The sequence below is a fragment of the Periplaneta americana genome, chromosome 2, assembly GCF_040183065.1.
Source record: "Periplaneta americana isolate PAMFEO1 chromosome 2, P.americana_PAMFEO1_priV1, whole genome shotgun sequence".
NCBI classification, from domain to species: domain Eukaryota; kingdom Metazoa; phylum Arthropoda; class Insecta; order Blattodea; family Blattidae; genus Periplaneta; species Periplaneta americana.
In genome coordinates this window covers 17,002,326-17,025,058 of record NC_091118.1, presented here as the reverse complement: position 1 = coordinate 17,025,058, position 22,733 = coordinate 17,002,326, and the positions used below count along the sequence as shown (strand labels likewise).

The window sequence follows — 22,733 nt, the reverse complement described above, 5'->3', positions numbered from 1 at the left end:
CTGTAAGCAGTCTGAATTTTGCTACTGCAGATTTACGTGGGATTTCTGGAATAATTTCTGTTTTTTTTTATTAAAATGCTCCATTTTTTATCTTTGGCTTTGGTACATAGTGCTTGGTTTTGCTTGATTTTTATATTTATTTTTAATTAGTCTTTTGATGGATGTAAAAGATAGGCTTGTATTTGTATTCTGAATTAAATTGGATCCTTTTTTGGCAAGAAAGTCAGCAGTTTCATTTCCAGCAATTCCGCAATGTGCAGGTATCCATTGCAATTGAATTCTTTTCTGTAGTTTTTGAAGTTGTTGGATCATTTTGTGGCATTCTTTAAGTTGGATTGACATCATTTTATATGAATTTATTGCATATAATGCTGCTTTAGAATCAGAGAGAATGACAGCATTTTGAAATTTATCTATTCTATACAGTAGGTGTTGGAGTGAGATATGAATAGCCATTATTTCCGCATCAAAATTTGTTGTATGATGTCCTGCTGGTTGATAAAATGAGAATAACGTACATGTAATTCCTGATCCTGAGTTGTTATCGATAGTAGACCCATCTGTGTAGATACGTAACCATTCTTCTGGTAGGTATCTATTGTTCACAGAAACTTGTCCACGAACATTCCCTGAATATGTTGACGCAAAAAAACGATCTTCCTCCCGCTCAGTAAAATTGTAATAAATTCTCAAAAAGAACTATCACAATATTAGTCATATCTCTGCATTATCAACCTTTATCCTAACATTAATTTGAAAATATATTACAATATAAATTTTTATTTAAATACTAACACATTCTTTAATATTTACAAAAATAATAATAAACATAATACTTTATTAAAATATATCGGTGCAGGCTAAAATATGTCTCTTCTCCGTTAGCATGTTTAAAACTAAAATTGAAATGTCTAATATCAGCGGCTTCTAAATTAACTGGCTCATGCAGTGACATACAGAATCAATGTTCAGTAAGGATACTTTTATTGGCCACAGATATAGAAGTTTCAATCATGAGTTTGTGTTTAAATTTCCCACACAATTCTAATGCTATATGTAGAGCAGTTGCATAATAAAAAATTTGCATTAAACTGAAAAGTGAATCATGTTGATATAAATATTTTAACTTCACTTTATGGTACCTATCATGTTTAAATTTTTGTTGACAGATTACACCTCGAATTTGTAAAATGTTATTTCCTGCAATAGTAATATGCGTTACAAGAGCGGTGTGTTGAAGTTTCCATGTTCGAGGAAAAGTTTGAAAAAGCGAAACGTAGTTGAGCTTTTTTAATTTCCGAGAATTGAAAGAAAACATACCGCTCGTGTATCGTACATTATTTTGTGCGAAGATCGTTTATTATATACCTGAATGAGGAATTTCTAATTAGTTACAATGAAATCTCCATCTTGGTTTCTGTTCAATGACGGAAAATTAGCAAAACAAAAATATCTATCATCAACATTGTTGCTTTAAAATGTTTCTGTGTTTACTATACTCCAGCAGGCCGTGATATACGTCTGTCTTCCCCCCCCCCCCCCGAGTCTATAAATGCGAACTTAAAACAAACGGTAAGGTTATGTAATGATTTATTTTACATTTTAATATTTTAACAATATTATATTATATTAGATCCACGTCTCCTTCGTTCAAAGTAGCCGCCATGATGAGTCTGGAATCTTGTTGATTTTTTCACGGCTTCCTTAATGTTACTTGCATGACGAATGCATTAACTTTAGTGGCGTTGTAGAGTTTACTTAATTTTTGCAAATATTTAAAAACAATAATTAACAGTGCAATTTAGGTGAAATTGCAATGGTAAGTTTCCAATTTATAGGCCTAATTATTACTATATTGAACGTCTCTAAAAATAATATGTTAAAAGCCTAAAGCAGTAAAAACCAATATGTCACTTAAGCGGTAAGAAGAGGGAAATTGTTATGTGTGTTAGGTTGGGAATACTGAATGTGGAATTTTAGACTTTCCGAGGATTGGTTTTGTGCGGACACCAAGCAAATACGCACGATCTCGCACAAAGTCATTTCCTTTTGCTACGTTTTGTTTTCACGTTGATTATATACTTAAGAAACTAATGTTAGAAAGTAATCACTTCCAAACACTTTTAACTTGTCTGAAGAAGCACTACAAAATATGAACAAATCACACCTAATGTCATGTACAAAAAAGGCAAATTGATTGTAAACAAGCCACACGCTGTGAATTCAGTTTTTGTTAAAGTCGCCTGCATGAGGAACTCCTTCATTTCAGTAACAACCTCAGACTGCAGATCAGGTCGCAATAACAATTTTTGAATGTGAGTCATCAATTCGTTTGACTTCTCAACGGTTGAGTGACAACAAGCACACATTTCAATGAGTAAAATTAACGTCACTAAACTGTTGATCACACCAATAGCAATGTTAAAGTCACTGAATTCGTTGCCGTGGGTTATTTCAAGCAATACACAGAAAAACATGTTTATGGAAGTCATGAAAATCCAGAAAGACGCAAATAGGAGAGGAAATCCGAAGGCTGAGTTGATTAGATTGACTACATCATGCAGTTTGCAGTGGATCACCCTGAGATCTCTGATAGCAAGCAATATGCTGTTCTTCTGGGTTGAAAGCAATATTGTGTCGATTTCATTGTCGGTATAGAACAAAGAAATTCTCCTGTGATTTCGCCGTGAGGAATTTTTCTTGATGAATCTTGTATGAAATGAACCTATGATGGAATTCAGTTGTTTGTATCTTTGTTGCACAAGTAACACCAAATTCATAAACAACACAATCATCATTATATCTATAAAGCTAGAAATATCATATTTGAGCCTATTCTCTATCCCATAAGGTAAACAAGCTAATAACACATATGGTATTTGTGAAATAATAATGTGAAAGAAGAGATGCAACACCAAGTACTTCTTTGTGCTGCGAATTGGAGTGTTTTTGTCTTTCAGGAACATGTTATCCACTTCTGACAATTCTTGTAGTATTTTAGACAGGTTACGTTTCTTGATAGATGCAAATAATATCAAAGTTATCAACCCTGTCGCGTTCATTGCTGATACTTGAAGTATACTAATGAAACGTACTTTCATTTCGACATGCAAGTCCGGCCTGGCACGAACTTGTATATACCAGAGAGCTACATACATAACTGCACACGTTAATGTCCAAAATATTCCAAGAAATCCAACACTTCTTCGATTTTTCGTGTGTTGCCCTTTATTCCACACTGACAAAGGTAGTAAGCCAATAAATTTGCATGTAAAAGTCACCGGTTTGAGTACTGAAAGTAAAGCTACATGTTCCTCAACATCCATTATGATGGGTGATTGTTGAAGGCTTTCTTCTTCGTGTAAACGTCGTCGACAACTGCTGCATCTCGCGTCACTAAGTCTTTCGTTAATCGTGTCACACAGACCAACCAAAATTAACTGTTCTGTTTATTAAGTCAAAAGTATGTCCGCATATATAATAAATTGTTTTAGTTCGTTATCATGAAGACTAATATGCAGTTACTGTACTTCCACTGTTAATATAAGCTGTCATGGCGGTTAATACATTGCATTGTCTTGTAGAGGTAAATAAAACTTCCAAGATGGATTACAAACGTTTATAAGTATCGTGGAATGTTCGAACGTGAGAGGAGATATCAACAGGGCTATAGAAGGAAGGGCTGGCCCAATGCTTTGTTGTTCAGATTGCCGACCAGCGTTGCCAACTAGAGATGGCCGATATTTCACAAACCGATATTTTGCCACAGGTATTTTTTGTCACAGATAAACCTGTGACTTATGACGCGAAATATGTGACAAAATATCGCTATCGAAATCTTCTCCGTATTCAGTACTCTGTGACTGATATTTTCTCCTCTACGTCGTAGGTTTGCGCTTGCGCATGATACAATAACAGCAATCTGGCGGTAGTTTCTCCATCTTATTATAAATGATGTAGTTATTACACGATTTAAATAATAACACCATTGGTTACCAGTACTTAATCTTGTGTAAAATCCTGTCTGAACAACTGTTTTGTTTTGTAATTATTTTCCAATGTTTTTCCGAATACTTACGTTTCATTAATTTTTATTCTATGGCTCAATATTATAATGTTAATGCACGTCTTAAAATATTTTAGCCATTATATTATATACAATAAAAAGGATCAAGTTTTAAAACGATTAGGATAACCATATAACCTCAATTTCTCCATACCCAACTACATTTTAAAATGATCAACTGGTTCAGTATATAAAATATAACCTCTTGGTACATGAGGTTAACTTTTGACATGTTACTGTTCAGTTAGGTAAGTATTTATTTGTTAATGGTACATGTACATAATTTCTTTTTTGGATTTTCCCATATAAATCACTGATGAGTGGTGTGTGTAGAGAAATCGTATTCATATTTCAGTGCTCTTCAATATTTCCTGCTAATGTTTATCGGTGTGACAAAATATCGGTGTATCATGCTACGTATCGATATAAAATATCGGTGTGACAAAATCACCGATAAAAGTCACAGATATTTAATTGCTACAGTCACAGTTGCCACAGATACTTGAAATAGTAATATGCGTTACAAGAGCGGTATGTTAAAGTTTTCATGTTCGAGGAAAAGTTTGAAAAACCGAAACGTAGTTGAGCTTTTTCAATTTCCGAGAATTGAAAGAAAACATACCGTTCGTGTATCGTACATATTTTGTGCGAAGATCGTTTATTACGTACCTGAAAGAGGAATTTCTAATTAGTTGCAATGAAATCTCCATCTTGGTTTCTGTTCAATGACGGCAAATTAGCAAAACAAAAATATCTATCTTCAACATTGCTGCTTAAAAATGTTTTCTGTGTTTACTATATTCCAGCAGGCCGTGATATAGGTCTGTCTTTTTTTTCCCCTCAGTCTATAAATGCGAACTTAAAACAAACGGTTAGGTTATGTAATGATTTATTTTTCATTTTAATATTTTAACAATATTATTTATATAACATATTGCAGTAATAACATCGGCATCTGGAATCTTGTTTATTTTTTCACGGCTTCCTTAATGTTACTTGTATCAGGAATACAATAAGTTTCGTGGAGTAGTAGACTTTACTTAATTTTTGCAAATATTTAAAAACTATAATTAACATTGCAATTTAGGTGAAATTGCAGTGGTAAGTTTCCAATTTATAATTATTACTATGTTAAACGTCTCTAAAAATAATATGTTAAAAGCCTAAAGCAGTAAAATGAATGTCGCGCTTAAGCGGTAAGAAGAGGGAAATTGTTATGTGTGTTAGGTTGGGGATACTGAATGTGGAATTTTACACGTTCCGCGGATTGGTTTTGTTCGGAAACCAAGCAAATACGCACTATCTCGCACAAATATAGTTTAAGCTCATCTTTATTGCCAACCTCGGAACCACCTCTCCAGCCACAACTGTCTCAAAATCCAATTACTTTTCTCTAAAACCAGCTACATTTGAAATTTTATACTTACCGTAATTGATTTATAAGTTGTAATAATATGGATGTAGCGTTATTATTATTATTATTATTATTATTATTATTATTATTATTATTATTATTATTATTATTATTATTATTATTATTATTACAGTGAAACCTGTTCAAGACAGAAGTGACATGGTCCTAATTTTTTTTCCGTTGTGGACAGGTTTCCGTGTTATTCAGGTGTGAAGTTAAAATGGAATATTTTATCATTTGCATAAATGAAAAACAAAATGGCATGCCGCAAATTGTAGGAATTACAAAATATTTAGTTTAACACTACTGACATTAAATCAGCTTCCTGTCACTTATTTAATTGGTGAATGATCTTGATGAAAATCTCATTTCCTGTATAAATTGTATCGTAACTCACTCATTAAACACTGTAAAGTTTATTAATTACACTAAATTTAATATCTAACACTATAATATAATACTGTACTGTATATTACAGCACATTATTTAATTGGACTAGGAGCCTAGAAGCCTTGAATTCTGGATTATCTAATTTCTTTGCCAGTTCAAGGGTTTTCTTTGCAGAATAGGTCCAGAAATTTGCATGATCTTTGAAAGGGCAAGAACAATCCCCTCCCACAACAGTTCATTTATTTCTATGTAACCAGTTGTTTTCTGTTTCCTTTTTATGTCACCATTATTGACCGCAAGCCACTCACTCATGATACAGCCTTTATTTTTGAAAGTGTTAAGTTACACCTGAGTCTTCCATTCATAAATTTCAACATTATTTTCCATATTCTTCGTTTCTCATTTTCCTCGATAACTTTTACTTCATCAATTAATGATAGTGCAACATTTTTACGCAACTTTTTTTTCATCACGAAATCGCTAATACACTTGCGTTCTACCCAGCTACGACAGTATACAGGGGTGAAGCATTGAACATCTTAGTAGGGACTCGTCTGCCTAGTCAATAGGGTAATAAAATTTATGACCACCAGGCCAACACACCCTCGCACCCTCAAAAATTTTATAAAGAAAACTTGTTTTTATTTTAGTGACCTACTAGTATTTCGTACATTCCTTGAAAGCACATACTGTTTCAAAATATAGTTTACATTAAAGTAGTGTGTCCAAAATATTATTTCCGTTTTGAACAGTAGCAGACAGTTTCCGTTTCCGCGTTGGACAGTTTCCGTTTTATTCAGGAAAAATTACACATAATACATATGAATTTCGACGGGACCAATAAATTGTTCCGAAATAGACAGGATTCCGGATTATTCAGGTTCCGATTTGAACAGGTTTCACTGTATTATTTTATATGCACTTTGTATTTTAATGATGTAACCAACTGAACAGAAAAGTAGACAAACAAAGGGAGTAAATTTAACGAGTAAATTATTTTAATTTTCTAAAGAACACTTTTCCCTTCTAGTCAAAAATCCAGAACGTAAAATTACTACCAAAGTCTGAATGGCAGCTGTTACAGTACATGTAACCTACTACCACAGTATACTATAATAAAACCTTCAAAGTTAGAAAATAGGGCTTTTGTCCAAGACATTTTACTCCTTCATTGAGCGGCCCATTCAAGGTTTCAGTTTAGAAAGTACAACCCAACATTTTTTATGTCAAGAAAAAAATACAAAAACAATTTTGGCATTTTTTCCGCTTCTTTATAAGTTTATTGATAGTTTCTCAGCGTACTGAAATAATGAGAAACTACATGTGGCTGTGTTCGATTGTTGAAAAGTGTTTAAATGTGGTTTCAAATAATGTGTGCGTTCTGAAATTGATCTGTGTGTTGAGAATTTGATCAGGGTGTGTTTTAGTGTGTCTGTATATTTAATTGATCAAATTCTCAACACTCAGATCAGTTTCAGAACACACACACTATTTGAAACCACATGTCAACAATCGAACACACCCTGATAACAGGCAATGAAGTTCGAGATAAAATATACAAAAAGGTTTTGGCATTTTTTCTCCTTTCTAAGTTTATTGATAGTTTCTCAGCGTACTGAAATAATGAGAAACTACATGTGGGTGTATTCGATTGTTGAAATGTGGTTTCAAATAGTGTGTGTGTTCTGAAATTGATCTGTGTGTTGAGAATTTGATCAGGGTGTGTTTTAGTGTGTCTGTATATTTAATTGATCAAATTCTCAACACACAGATCAATTTCAGAACACACACACTATTTGAAACCACATGTCAACACTTTTCAACAATCGAACACACCCTGATAACAGTCAACGAAGTTCGAGATGACGCCAAGATCTAGTAGGCTCTGAAGATGGTGTGAAGAAACACCGAAACAGCTGTAAGCCACACATGCTTACAAAATTAACACAAGTAAGATCGCCATTTAATCAATTCTTTAACAATTATCACTGTTATCCACATTTAACTGGTCTGTACAAGCACAACAATATATGAACAAATCACACCTAACGTCATGTAGACGAATGGCAGGTTGATTGTAAACAACCCACACGCTGTGAATTCAGTTCTTCTTAAAGTCACCTGCATCAGAAACCGCTCCATTTCAGTAACAACCTCAGACTGAAGATCAGGTCGCAGTAACAGCTTTTGAATCTCAATCACCAATTCGTTTGACTTCTCAACAGTTGAATGACAACAAGCACACATCTCGATAAGTAATATTACCATCACTATACTGTTGATCGAAGTTGCAGGAATGTAAATGTGACCAAATTCGCTGTAATGGGTTGCGTCATAGAATATATAGAGAAACATGTTCATAAAAGTCATGAATATCCAGAAAAACGCAAACGTAAGAGGAAGCCCAAAGGCTGAGTTGATTACATCGACTACATCATGCAGTTTGCAGTGGATCAACCTGAGATCTCTGATTGCAAGCAATATGCTGTTCTTCTGGGTTGAAAGCATTATTGTGTCGATTGATTTCTCCGTATTGAAGAAAAAAATTCTATTGCGATTTGGACGAGACGAATCTTTCCTGAAGAATCTTGTATGAAATGAAGGTATGATGGAATTCAGTTTTTTGTATTTCTGGCGCACAAGTAACACCAAATTTATGAACAACACAATCATCGTTATATTTGAGAAGGTAGAGATAGCTTGTGTGACCCATTGACTTGGACTGTAAGGTGTAAACGCATACAACATATACAACATCTGTGACATAACAATGTGAATGAACAGATGTAACACTAAATATCTCTTCATGCTGTAAAATGAAGAAATTTCTTTGTCTTGGTATAACATTTGATCCAGTGCAGAAAATTCGTGTAGTATTTTAGACAGGTGGCGTTTCTTGATAGATGCAAATAATATCAAAGTTGTCATCCCTGTTGCACACATTGTTGATCTATGAAGTAAATCTATGATCAATGCTTTAATTAGAAACTGTCCGGTCAAACTGTCACGAGTTTGTGAATACCAGAGGGCTGTATAAAGGAGGGCACACGTTAAAGTCCAACACATTGCAAGAAATCTTAGACGCCCACAATGTTTTGTGTTAGATGTCGAGAAAGGTATTAAGCCAATAATGTTACATACGTAAATCAAAGGTTTGAGCACTGCGTACGAAGCATTGTCTTTCCGAAGACTCTTCATTATGGGTGAAGTGAGAGGCAAAGTGCTTCTTTCTTCTTGTGGACTTCGTCAATAACTAATATGTACGGCGACAATAAGTCCCTGTTGCATTGCTCCCTTTTTACTAATCAAGTGTAATGTACGACCCTGCAACGTATTGCAACGTATTAGGAATTAAATGTTGCATGACCATAAAATCTTCATTAACAAAATATCATTTCCATGTTTGGTATAAGATGTGCCATGCAGCTAAATGTATTACATAGCTTTGTCAATGACAAACATTCGGTTGGAGGTCGCCTGCATTATATTTACTTACTTATGGCTTTTAAGGAACCCGGAGGTTCATTGCCGCCCTCACATAAGCCCGCCATCTGTCCCTATCCTGTGCAAGATTAATCCAGTCCTTACAATCATATCCCACCTCCCTCATATCCATTTTAATATTATCTTCCCATCTACGTCTCGGCCTCCCCAAAAGTTTTATTCCCTGCATCCTCCCAACTAACACTCTATATGCATTTCTGGAGTCCCCCGTACGTGCTACATGCCCTGCCCATCTCAAACGTCTGGATTTAATGTTCCTAATTATGTCAGGTGAAGAATAGAATGCGTGCAGTTCTGCGTTGTGTAACTTTCTCCATTCTCCTGTAACTTCATCCCTCTTAGCCCCAAATATTTTCCTGAGAACTTTATTCTCAAACACCCTTAATCTCTGTTCCTCTCTCAAAGTGAGAGTCCAAGTTTCACAACCATACAGAACAACCGGTAATATAACTGTTTATAAATTCTAACTTTCAGACTTTTTGACAGCAGACTAGATGACAAAAGCTTCTCAACCGAATAATAACAGGCATTTCACATATTTATTCTGCGTTTAATTTCCTCCCGAGTGTCATTTATATTTGTTACTGTTGCTCCAAGATATTTGAATTTTTCCACCTCTTCGAAGGATAAATCTCCAATTTTTATAGTTCCATTTCGTACAATATTCTGGTCACGAGACATAATCATATACTTAGTCTTTTCGGAATTTACTTCCAAACCTATCGCTATACTTGCTTCAAGTGGAATTTCCGTATTTTTCCTAATCGTTCGGGAATCATGTAACAAATCTCCCGTCATTCACAGCAGCTTCCTGTTTTTTCCTACATTCTTTCTTATTTCTATTTTTATTGCTTTATTCATGACTTATCCTACTCATTTCCCTTTTTCGTTCCATCCTTCTTCCTTTACCTTCCTTCGTACATTTGTTTTTCTTCTCTCCATTCTCCCCTTTTTCCTTCCTTAGCTTTTATTTTTTCCTTTTTCTCTCTCCTTCCTTTCTTTTCTTTTTGTTTATCCCTTTTTTCTCTTCTCTGGTCCTAGTTTTCATTTTCTCATTTTCCTATTTTTTCTTTACTTTTCCTTTTCTTCTCACTTCCATTTCTTTATTGTATTTCTTTTATATTATTTGCTTTTACTTTCCTTTCCCTTTTCCATTTTTCTTCGTTCCTTTCCTCCTTTCTTCTCAATTTTCATTTTCCCATTTTCTCTTTTCTCTTTTGTTTCCATTTCTTTTCCTTTATCCCCTTGCCTTTTCTTCTTTGTTTCCCTGCTGTATTTCTCCAGTTTTTCTTTTATTTTTTTCATTTCAACACCCTTTATTCTTTTTCTTCCTTTATTCTCTCTTTGCCTTTTTTCGTGAATTATATTAAACAAAAGATAGAATAGCATGTTTATAACACATTTTTTCTTTCGTTTTTTTTTCTTATTTCCTTCCTTTTTTCTTTCATTTTTCTTTGTTCTTTCCTTTTTTTCTTTTGCGTTTCCTTTATTTTTTCATTTCTCTTTCTCCCTTTTTTCGTTTTTCTTTTTTGTTTTCTTTTTCTCTTATCTTTTCTTTTTTTTCTCCGTTTTCTTCTCTTCCTATTTATCTTATTTTTCCTTTCTTATTTACTTTCTTTTTCACCTATCTTTCTCATTTTTTCTCTTATTTTTTATATTTCCTTCCTTTTTCTCCCCCTTTTCTTCTTTCTTTTATCTTTTCTTCTTTACAACTTTTAGCGTTTCCTTTCTTTTCTTCCTTTTTAACTTTTCTTTTTCTTTTTTCCCCTTTTTTCTTTTTTCCTTTTTTATTCTCTTCTTTTCTTTTCTTCTCTTTTTTCCTTGTGTTTCCTTTGTTATTTTCTTACTTTTTCACCCGTATTTTTCATCTTTTTCTCCTTTTTTCATTTTTATTTCTCCTTCTATTCTCTTTTTTTTTCCTTTCATTTTCCACTTGTACTTTTCTCCTTTCTCGTTCGTTCTCTTTTTCTGTTCCCTCGTTCATCTCTTTTCCTTCTTTATTTTTTTCCTCGCTCTCACTTTTATATCATTTCATTTTTTTTATTTATTGCCTCTTATTCCTTAATTCCTTTCTTATTTCCTATCACACTCCCTTCCTTAATTTTTTCCCTCCTTGCATTCTATTATCTACATTCCCTACATATCCTAGGACTCTCTTTCTGACGTTTCCACGTATCTCCACCTTCCCGTGGTGTTCAGCTGGATGTTCTACACATGCGCAGTGTAGCAGTCATGCCTGATTACACACCCCATATGCACATTAATGTTTTAATTTCATTTTTATTTCTACGGAAATTGAGTTAGCGGCACGTGATGGCTGCAGACGTTATCGCCTGGCTAGCATCCAGGCCCCAGTCAAAACTAATAATAATATTCCTCAAATACTCTATGCACAAGCTCCTCCAAGATTGCTGATGTTCTTTTCTTCTGTTTCAGGCCCAAACAAAGAAACATGGACGTCTAGGCATTTCATCTCGTGCTCTGGAGAGAGGTGAGTTGTCAACTGTTTTTGTTAGTACAGTTTTAGACGTATTGTTCGTGTCAGAGTGCTGCATTGGAGTTAAATCGCTCGCTTGAACTCGGTCGAGTGTCGCACCCTCGAGTGAGATACGATCGGTCGTGATACGCTCGTAATAAATAGAAGCACAGTACAAGGTCATCTCACCGACATGTCTTATCTTGTATGGAAGGCGACAGATAAGATACACATATGCCTTGCTCACACGGTAAAAATAAGACTTTATTTTCTGCGTTTATGACAAACGTCTAATGGAATGTACCAAAACAGTAACATGAAGTTATATATAAAATAGTATGAAAAACTTCGATGTACAGTTATTATTGCTAATTAATAATTATTCAATATTTGATTTACCACATATATAATATGACAGGTCCATACATAGTGTTCCGCCTATATACTGCGATAATGTAGAGAAGTTTTACAAAATATTATTGATATAGCAGTAGATTAATAACAATATTAGTACAGAGATAACGTCACAGGAAATTTAAAACGAATACTGCGACAATGTAGAAACGTTTTACAAAATATTATTGATATAGCAGTAGATTAATAACAATATTAGTACAGAGATAACGTCACAGAAAATTTAAAACGAATACTGCGACAATGTAGAAACGTTTTACAAAATATTATTGATATAGCAGTAGATTAATAACAATATTAGTACAGAGATAACGTCACAGAACATTTAAAACGAATACTGCGACAATGTAGAAACGTTTTACAAAATATTATTGATATAGCAGTAGATTAATAACAATATTAGTACAGAGATAACGTCACAGAAAATTTAAAACGAATACTGCGACAATGTAGAAACGTTTTACAAAATATTATTGATATAGCAGTAGATTAATAACAATATTAGTACAGAGATAACGTCACAGAAAATTTAAAACGAATACTGCGACAATGTAGAAACGTTTTACAAAATATTATTGATATAGCAGTAGATTAATAACAATATTAGTACAGAGATAACGTCACAGAAAATTTAAAACGAATACTGCGACAATGTAGAAACGTTTTACAAAATATTATTGATATAGCAGTAGATTAATAACAATATTAGTACAGAGATAACGTCACAGAAAATTTAAAACGAATACTGCGACAATGTAGAAACGTTTTACAAAATATTATTGATATAGCAGTAGATTAATAACAATATTAGTACAGAGATAACGTCACAGAAAATTTAAAACGAGTACAGCGACAATGTAGAAACGTTTTACAAAATATTATTGATATAGCAGTAGATTAATAACAATATTAGTACAGAGATAACGTCACAGAAAATTTAAAACGAATACTGCGACAATGTAGAAACGTTTTACAAAATATTATTGATATAGCAGTAGATTAATAACAATATTAGTACAGAGATAACGTCACAGAAAATTTAAAACGAATACTGCGACAATGTAGAAACGTTTTACAAAATATTATTGATATAGCAGTAGATTAATAACTATATTAGTACAGAGATAACGTCACAGAAAATTTAAAACGAATACTGCGACAATGTAGAAACGTTTTACAAAATATTATTGATATAGCAGTAGATTAATAACAATATTAGTACAGAGATAACGTCACAGAACATTTAAAACGAATACTGCGACAATGTAGAAACGTTTTACAAAATATTATTGATATAGCAGTAGATTAATAACAATATTAGTACAGAGATAACGTCACAGAAAATTTAAAACGAATACTGCGACAATGTAGAAACGTTTTACAAAATATTATTGATATAGCAGTAGATTAATAACAATATTAGTACAGAGATAACGTCACAGAAAGTTTAAAACGAGTACAGCGACAATGTAGAAACGTTTTACAAAATATTATTGATATAGCAGTAGATTAATAACAATATTAGTACAGAGATAACGTCACAGAAAATTTAAAACGAATACTGCGACAATGTAGAAACGTTTTACAAAATATTATTGATATAGCAGTAGATTAATAACAATATTAGTACAGAGATAACGTCACAGAAAATTTAAAACGAATACTGCGACAATGTAGAAACGTTTTACAAAATATTATTGATATAGCAGTAGATTAATAACAATATTAGTACAGAGATAACGTCACAGAAAATTTAAAACGAATACTGCGACAATGTAGAAACGTTTTACAAAATATTATTGATATAGCAGTAGATTAATAACAATATTAGTACAGAGATAACGTCACAGAACATTTAAAACGAATACTGCGACAATGTAGAAACGTTTTACAAAATATTATTGATATAGCAGTAGATTAATAACAATATTAGTACAGAGATAACGTCACAGAAAATTTAAAACGAATACTGCGACAATGTAGAAACGTTTTACAAAATATTATTGATATAGCAGTAGATTAATAACAATATTAGTACAGAGATAACGTCACAGAAAATTTAAAACGAGTACAGCGACAATGTAGAAACGTTTTACAAAATATTATTGATATAGCAGTAGATTAATAACAATATTAGTACAGAGATAACGTCACAGAAAATTTAAAACGAATACTGCGACAATGTAGAAACGTTTTACAAAATATTATTGATATAGCAGTAGATTAATAACAATATTAGTACAGAGATAACGTCACAGAACATTTAAAACGAATACTGCGACAATGTAGAAACGTTTTACAAAATATTATTGATATAGCAGTAGATTAATAACAATATTAGTACAGAGATAACGTCACAGAAAATTTAAAACGAGTACAGCGACAATGTAGAAACGTTTTACAAAATATTATTGATATAGCAGTAGATTAATAACAATATTAGTACAGAGATAACGTCACAGAACATTTAAAACGAATACTGCGACAATGTAGAAACGTTTTACAAAATATTATTGATATAGCAGTAGATTAATAACTATATTAGTACAGAGATAACGTCACAGAAAATTTAAAACGAATACTGCGACAATGTAGAAACGTTTTACAAAATATTATTGATATAGCAGTAGATTAATAACAATATTAGTACAGAGATAACGTCACAGAACATTTAAAACGAATACTGCGACAATGTAGAAACGTTTTACAAAATATTATTGATATAGCAGTAGATTAATAACAATATTAGTACAGAGATAACGTCACAGAAAATTTAAAACGAATACTGCGACAATGTAGAAACGTTTTACAAAATATTATTGATATAGCAGTAGATTAATAACAATATTAGTACAGAGATAACGTCACAGAAAATTTAAAACGAGTACAGCGACAATGTAGAAACGTTTTACAAAATATTATTGATATAGCAGTAGATTAATAACTATATTAGTACAGAGATAACGTCACAGAAAATTTAAAACGAATACTGCGACAATGTAGAAACGTTTTACAAAATATTATTGATATAGCAGTAGATTAATAACAATATTAGTACAGAGATAACGTCACAGAACATTTAAAACGAATACTGCGACAATGTAGAAACGTTTTACAAAATATTATTGATATAGCAGTAGATTAATAACTATATTAGTACAGAGATAACGTCACAGAAAATTTAAAACGAATACTGCGACAATGTAGAAACGTTTTACAAAATATTATTGATATAGCAGTAGATTAATAACTATATTAGTACAGAGATAACGTCACAGAACATTTAAAACGAATACTGCGACAATGTAGAAACGTTTTACAAAATATTATTGATATAGCAGTAGATTAATAACTATATTAGTACAGAGATAACGTCACAGAAAATTTAAAACGAATACTGCGACAATGTAGAAACGTTTTACAAAATATTATTGATATAGCAGTAGATTAATAACTATATTAGTACAGAGATAACGTCACAGAAAATTTAAAACGAATAATCATGCTGCACAGCTGTTACAGACGCAAAGATTGATACACTAATTATTAGAGATTATTATTATTATTATTATTATTATTATTATTATTATTATTATTATTATTATTATCGCTAGAAAACTTGATACAGTTCTTGCATTATCGTGATTGTGTTCTCCGTTTGAAATAATTCCATTTACATCCAATAACATCTATCACATGTGGCAGAAACAAAATCACTCCTGTGTGGGGGGGGGGGGGGAACATTTACCTACAACATTTATATTACGTTTTAAAGCAAGTTTTTTTTAGTTATACTATAGACACTGCAAAGTTTTGAAATGACAAACATCTATGATGTTACTACACTGTAACAAGAATGAATGTCTAACGCTCGGCTTATACCGTTCGAGGATTTATCGCTCGTGACAGTTTTACCCATCATGCATGTGCGCTACCTATCGGATTATGCTATGAACTACTTGGCGCTCGAGCGAAAACGTCCCATGCAGACCTCTGGTTCGTGTCCCACCTCTGCACCTCTGTACGAATTGCATGTCGTGTGATTCTGTGACTTATATAATCGTGATGTGAATAAACTAGCTGTTGTTCTATTCCAGTACATACATAACCTCACTATAATGTGACCTAACAAGGTAAGGTCGTCAAGGGGAAAAGCTAGTTATATTTTAATGAAATGCATATATCATATTGCAGGGTTTGAAGAGCAGACTCAGACATATCAAGGTGAATTGGCTTTCTAAAGACTGTGTAATTGTCAGGTTTCGTATTAATCAACGTATACAGCTCGTTTACCGGAAATCATATTAGCTGAACAGTCAGTATGCGCTCAGGTCAGCGTTTCAAATTATGTACAACTTTTACTCTCATTTTTTTTCTTACTATTTTATTGACTTTCATAATATTTAAAAGTATTCTTGCTTAACTTATATATCAAACTAAACTCCTTGTCAACTAAGAAAGATAAATAACGCAAACATAACCCCATCACATATTCTCCGCTGGGAAATATAGTCCCATATTCAATGTCATAATGTGGTGAGCTAAATAAATAAAATAAATATCATATTTATTTATAGAGAGCTAGTGTAGGCTACATATTTATTTGTGAGATATTAAAATATATCTAATAGAATTTCTCCTATAGGAAAACAATTTCCGTTTCCTTGGTTACTATTAGTTGTTTAGCATATTAATGGCGGATCCAGGTTTTGTGAAAAGACATCATACTTCTAAATATCATTTTTCAGTGACAACTAGCAGGAATTTTTGTATGAATGTGAGTGTGATTGTGAGTGTGCCGGGTTAATATTAATTAACCAATCATCACAAATATAAAAATACATCAGGACTGTCGCTGGGCTGTAACCTGAACACACGTTTCAGCGTCACATTGTTGACAAGTAACTCCATCTGTTAGCACAACCATATATCATCTAATTAGATGCTATAGAGTTACCAACAATGAAAAAAAAAAGTAGCAGGAATTGGCTCAAAATTGATTTTTGACCAAAATAGCAGGTTTTTAGAAACAAGCCATTGAATGTTAAATTATTTTACTTGTAATATGCATCTTCCATATAAATCCGGGATAAGTTATACTTTTATTTGGACGGAGTTATGCAGCAAGAGTGCTATTCATAGACATTTCGCAGCACGCGCTACGAGTGTACTAAGCTAGCCCCGGCTATCCACTGGTTACTAGTACAGAATTCAAATCATATCCTATCGCTAACACTGGTTTATGAATACGAAAAACGCTGATCATCAACCGGAAGCCCGCGCTAAAAATGTCTATGAATACGGCCGTAGAGACTAATCGCCAAAAAACTGTTTTCCAGATACTGACCTTTGAAATATAGGTATCTGGTTTTTATTACATTTTATGCAAGAGGTATTGTAACATTCATACTATTACAAAAATAGCACAAATAGTACTAAAAAAAAGGCTAACCGATTTTTAGTAACAGACCTGCAACTGATTTAACATTGCAAAGCAATTTTTTGCAATAAACGAATTTTGCTTATAAATAGCAGCGAAATGCCTGCATAAGGTTTTTCCGTGGTTTTCCTAAGGCGCTAAGACAAATGTCGGGATGAGCCCTAAAAGAAATGGGCCACGGACCTGCACTCATATCCCCATGAATCTCCCTAATTACTCTAAATTAATTAACAATTACATCTCTCCCCCCTCTTCGTAATTGAGCCATAATATAGCCAAATGGCTGGTCTCAAAATTGAGACGATTCAACAAGGCTCATGACAACAATCACCTCCTACATAATAGCCAAATTGGCTAGTCTCTTATATATGAGACAACTCATCCTGCCTAAGGTATTCCGTGGTTTTCCTAAGGCGTAAGACAAATGTCGGGATGAGCCCTATAAGAAATGGGCTACGGACCTATATGCCCTTCCCCATATATATTCCCCTTTATTATAAACGGCGTATGCCCTAGTTCAGAACCTATAAATTGTCTATTAAATATACGAGGTCACTCAATTAGTCGCAATTTGAAAGGACAGGAACCTCTCAAATTGCAGATTTAGATTTCACGGCGCTTCTTCCGACGGCCTTCACATGCTTTGTCATCTAACAACAGATGACAGCGTCTCGCCATCCTAACGGCAAACACCAGCCATCTCCTCCTCGCCCCGTTCCGTGATCACTTGATCAAATCTCAGTCCCCCTCGCGTATGTGGTTACGTCCAATTTCGGCTTCCCCTTCAAAATTTGCTAGAGCTCCTTCAGTGGAGCAGCGTAACCCGGAGTGAGACTAGTGGCCAACAGGCTTGGAGCTCACATATTTAGTTTTGTACAGCCCCCAACCCCTTGCAAGGACGCGTTTTGCGTACCTTTTAAATTTGTCCTCCCAATTCGCTTTCGATTTTTCGATCGATATCGCATTATTGATCTTTTCCGAGTTAAGTAATGCAGCCAGCAACAGATTTGCGCAAATATCTCTTTCTTTCTTTTCTTCTTCAAATTGTCGGTTGTTCTATTGTTGCGTAACTCCGTCCAGTTAAAAGTTGTCTTGTCTTGTTATGAAGAAGCTGGCAGAAAGAAACATCTGTAGCATGAGATATGTGATCGCAAGACGGCTTGGAAAACGGAAGGAGTAGAACAAATTCGGAAGTGGTCTGTCAGTAACAAGTTTTTTGTCCTCGTCCTATTCCGGTCACGTCGCCGTCCTTCTCAGTCCTGTTGACATTCGCTGACCGCCCGGACGGCGTCAGGCTCTTGGTTCGTTTACCTCGAGGGAAGCGACTGTTGATAAATTCAACAACCGCTGCACTTCTGTCCTCACTCCAGGGTTACCAACTGCTCACGACGAGGGTAATCGTCACTTTTCTACACAACAACCTTCGACGCAAGTAAAATACCTACAACACTGTTTGTAATGGCTCAAAATATTCACAATCTAGCCCACTTCATTATAACATATTCCACAAAGAAAAAAATTGAAGAGAACAAAGGAAGAAAAAGGAATAAAAGAAGGGAAAGAAATGAAAAAGGGATAGAAAAAAGAGAAGAAATGAAAAATGCAAGAAATAACGGGGAAGATAAGAAAAGACAAAGAAAGAAAAAGGAAAAAAATGAAAAATGTAAAAAAAAAGAAAAAATAGAAACTATAAAAATTGGAAAATGAAAACTGGAAACAAAGAAAGAAGAAGGAAGGATAAAGGAAAAAATGAAAATGTAATAAAACAAAAAGGATTGCAAGTGCGAAGAAAAGGAAGTGGGAAGAAAATAAAAAATTAATCACCGAATGCAAAAGTATAAATATAAATGACTCAACACGCTCAAAGAAGGAATGTCTTCTCAAACTTGTTTTTTTTTTTTTTTTGATATACAGTACTTACTTACGTACAAATGGCTTTTAAGGAACCCGAAGGTTCATTGCCGCCCTCACATAAGGCCGGCATCGGTCCCTATCCTGAGCAAGATTAATCCAGTCTCTATCATCATATCCCACTTCCCTCAAATCCATTTTAATATTATCCTCCCATCTACGTCTCGGCCTCCCCAAAGGTCTTTTTCCCTCCGGTCTCCCAACTAACACTCTATATGCATTTCTGGATTCGCCCATACGTGCTACATGCCCTGCCCATCTCAAACGTCTGGATTTAATGTTCCTAATTATGTCAGGTGAACAATACAATGCGTGTAGTTCTGCGTTGTGTAACTTTCCTCCATTCTCCTGTAACTTCATTCCTCTTAGCCCCAAATATTTTCCTAAGCACCTTATTCTCAAACACCCTTAACCTATGTTCCTCTCTCAGAGTGAGAGTCCAAGTTTCACAACCATAAAGAACAACCGGTAATATAGGTGTTTTATAAATTCTAACTTTAAGATTTTTTGACAGCGGACTGGATGACAAAAGCTTCTCAACCGAATAATAACACGCATTTCCCATATTTATTCTGCGTTTAATTTCCTCCCGAGTGTCATTTATATTTGTTACTGTTGCTCCAAGATATTTGAATTTTTCCACCCCTTTAATGTACAGTAGTGGCAAAAAATCCGCACCGACCCTTGTGCCTGATTTCAGAGCCTTGATCACTCCAGAGCACGATATACTGGTAACTAAGACTTTCGTGGTTCGAATCCTGCTGGGAAGGAAACTTTTTTTTTGTTCCTTATTCAAATTTATTTCCAATACATTTTCTATTACTGGTAAAATTCATGTTCTGGGAATAATAAGTTAATTAAGTAGTAAAATATCGCTGCAATCGAAAAGTATTGGGAATAAGGAAACTTGATATGCAAAATAAGTTATGTCCCAGTAAATAGAACTTTGAAAATAATTCAAGACTAAACAACTTACAACTTATAATAAGCTAATTTCATTTGCAAAGTAATAACAGAAAAAAAGGTAAAGGTATCCCCGTAATATGCCATGAAGGCACTTGGGGGGCATGGAGGTAGAGCCCCATGCTTTCCATGACCTCGGCACTAGAATGAGGTGATGTGGTCGGCACCACGCTCTGACCGCCTTTTACCCCGGGAAAGACCCGGTACTCAATTTTACAGGAGACTGAGTGAACCTCGGGGCCGTTCTGAAAGTTTGGAAACGAGAAAAATCCTGTTACCACCTGGGATCGAACCCCGGACCTTCCAGTCCGTAGCCAGCTGCTCTACTAACTGAGCTACCCGGCCGCCCAGTAAGAACAAGCCTATATTTAAAAATACAATAGATTTAAGTCATTTACAGTTTTCTGCTCAAGAGCAGGTCTTGCACTGCAAACCCAGCATTCCCCAATATTTTCCTACTTTCCGCTTTCCTTTTAGTCTCCGAATACGATCAATATATCTTTTTCTGCCCCAAACTCTTCTCCCATTCACCATTCCTTTCAGTGCATCCTTCAGTAGACAGTTTCTTCTCAGTCAGTGACCCAACCAATTCCTTTTTCTCTTCCTCATCAGTTTCAGCTATATTCTTTCTTCGCCCGCTTTTTCTAGCACAGCTTCATTTCTTATTCTGTCTGTCCATTTTACACGCTCCATTCTTGTCCATATCCACATTTCAAATGCTTTTAATCGCTTACACTTCGTCGTAATGCATAATTGAGAATTCGCACGTTTACCTTCTTTATTTTTCTTCCTAAGACCATGGTCTTCGTCTTGTTTGCATTTATCTCCATCCCATACTGCTCACAGCTGTCATTTATCTCCAGTAGCATATCCCTTAGTATCGTCTCCACTTCTGCTGATAACGCCATATCATCTGCAAATCTTGTACATTTTATTCTTCTTCCTCCTACTATCAGCCTTCCCATGTTCTGAAAACAATTCTTCACTAAATCCTCCAATTAGAAAACTTAAGTCAATGAAATGTATTTGTAAAAATGCAGCGCAGGGTGTGGCTATTTAACAAATAATCGTAAAAACGTGAGGTATCCAAATAGAGTTAATTTCGAAGACATTTCCTGCAGTAAATGAACCAACAATATTCCATTCTCGTGGGGAGCAAGTTCCTTTGTGCTCTGAGTGTACTTAACCTGCAGTAAACGGTTCTCAATTGATTTTCATTTTAGCACGTCGTTCGAAATACGAATCTCCCGCATTGCCCTCCATTGCTATCCCGCTTACAGAGGGCATTGTGCGACCTCATTCAACGAGGAAAACTGAATTCAGTGCCTCGCAAATTGTTTTTTATTTTAATTTTTACCATCTTCACGGAATGAACCTGCTGCAGTGTTCTACTTCCATTAAAACATGTTTGGATGTTACAGTTGGTATTTGCATTGACGATCCATTACTTTCTTTAACAACAATACGTCATTTTATTACGTGAAAATGCGGTTAAATAACCTTTTCCCTATGAGCAAACATTAATGGTAAATTTCATTTTTCATCCTTAAATGTGACAACACTGCTGAGTAATAATATTGTAAGCAATACAAAACAAAAATATTACCATAATACACAAATATGTATAATTAATTAAATTAAATTTAGTAAATGTTTAAAAATATAATACTTAATATGTTTTTCTAAGCACGAGACATAGAAATTTAACAGTTGTGTTAAGAAATCTATGTGTAAAAGCATTGAAATATGAATAAATAACTTATTCAGTAGGCCATGTTTACGTCGAAATTAGCAGGCTTTGAAAATTTCTAAAACAAGAGAACATCAGGCTTTGACGTAGCAATGGTAAATAGTGCTTTCTTGTTTTAATAATTGACAATTGACTAATTGGCTCACTGACATATTTCTCTTTGTTTTTATACATAGCTTTCTTATGGAAATATTAAATTCCTGTCCTAGATCCAGAAAAACGTACAAGTACCGGTAATATCAGTATATTACAAGAGGTTTCTTTTTCTTCGCGGTCATGAATTATTTATTCAAAGCAAATGGAATCTCGAGTCATATTTAGGAGATTATTTCGAGGATAAAATAATAGATAAATAAAGATAAGTTTATTTATTTGTTTATTTATTTACAGATGTGACTAGAGCCA

At 34.0% G+C, this 22,733-nt stretch overlaps 1 protein-coding gene across 2 annotated transcripts in view; it reads left to right on the top strand.

The window, feature by feature from the left end:
* Nucleotides 1-22,733, top strand: part of LOC138714401 (uncharacterized) — a 513,148-nt gene that overhangs the window by 364,392 nt on the left and 126,023 nt on the right. For both annotated transcript variants that reach the window (XM_069846610.1, XM_069846609.1), the window contains one exon: nucleotides 11,811-11,865. The gene's annotated coding sequence lies outside the window, so the exon portion shown is untranslated. The remainder of the gene's footprint in view (nucleotides 1-11,810; nucleotides 11,866-22,733) is intronic.